This window comes from Pteropus vampyrus, unplaced genomic scaffold (genome assembly GCF_000151845.1).
Source record: "Pteropus vampyrus isolate Shadow unplaced genomic scaffold, Pvam_2.0 Scaffold2, whole genome shotgun sequence".
Taxonomy (NCBI): Eukaryota; Metazoa; Chordata; class Mammalia; order Chiroptera; family Pteropodidae; genus Pteropus; species Pteropus vampyrus.
The window spans coordinates 28,610,231-28,611,557 of record NW_011888783.1 but is presented as its reverse complement, the minus strand read 5'-3'; positions in this window follow the sequence as shown (position 1 = coordinate 28,611,557).

The following is a 1,327-nucleotide window of genomic DNA, read 5'->3' as shown; positions in this document are numbered from 1 at the left end:
CAAGTATCAGATGTATTTTCAGTGAACCAGTAGAAACTTACTAATAGAGCTAAGACTTTATTCATTGACCTGTGATCTGGTTCACTATGTTAATTGTAGTCACAGGCTACAACCCCAGTCAGATGTCTTTTAGATAAATCATAAAATGTGTTCTCTGAGCTGGGTAAGAAATTTGGGGTCGTTCGATTTCACCTTCTCATGTGGCAGAATAGATCAGTGAGGCCTAGAGCAGTTAAGAGGTTTAGCAGAAGCCACATGGCTAGAGCCCAGGTTCTCTCTCTCCGAGGCCAGTGTTCTCTTCACCCAATACTTCAGTGGATATCTTCAGTCACAGGGAGGCCCTGATGGGACTGGAAAGATGAGTTAACTCAAACTAAAGATCATGGGAAGCTTTCCTTTCTTAAGCTATCTTTATGTGCATGTGAGAAAATATTGTGTAGCATTGACCTTTTATTTGCACTCTAACTCAGATATGCAAGGAAATTGTGGCTTATTTGTTTTCTGTAATGAATCTTAACTTCCTCCTGAGATCCCCCCGCCCCCAGAGTTGTGGGGTTGGGGCAGTTGGTGGTGACATTTGCCAACCAACAGCATCACTGTCTCTTCCACCTCAACAGTCTCTTTTAGATTATTTGACTTATTTGAGGTTGGTCTTTCAGGTTTCTTCCCTCTCCTGCAACTTCTCAAGATGGCCTCGAGTCTGTGTGTGAGAGTTTGTGTGCTGTTCTATGCACTAAGTCTGGTCCTTGATGGGTGTCTGCTGTGTTGCACCTGGACCTACATCACCTTTGGGTTTACAGATCAGGTAATTTGGTCTTATCCCAGGGCTCTCTAGTCTACCAGTCCTTTCAGTGGTTCCTGTTTCTTCACTGAGACACTGGGAACTTTTGGATCCTCTACACCAGGAATGGGCACACTGCAGCCCTTGGGCCAAAGCCTGTTTTTGTAAATAAAGTTGTATTGAAACATGGCCATGCCCATTCATTTATACATAAACTATGGCTGCTTTCGGGCTACAACTATAGTACTGAGTAGTTGTAACAGAGATTGTTTGGCCCGCAATGCCAAAACTATTTACTATCTGGCTCTTTAGAGATAAAGTTGGTGACCACTTCTCTAGACTAGTGCTGCCCAATAGAACTTTCTGCAATGACGGAAATATTTATATCTGTGCTTTTCAATACAGTAGCCATCAGCTACATATAGTTTATCAAGTATGTGAAATGCGGCTAGTGGGACCAAGAAAAGAAATTTGAAATTTTATTTAATTTCGGTAAGTTTAAATTTTAATGTAAATAGCTTATGTGTCAAGTGGCTACCATATTGA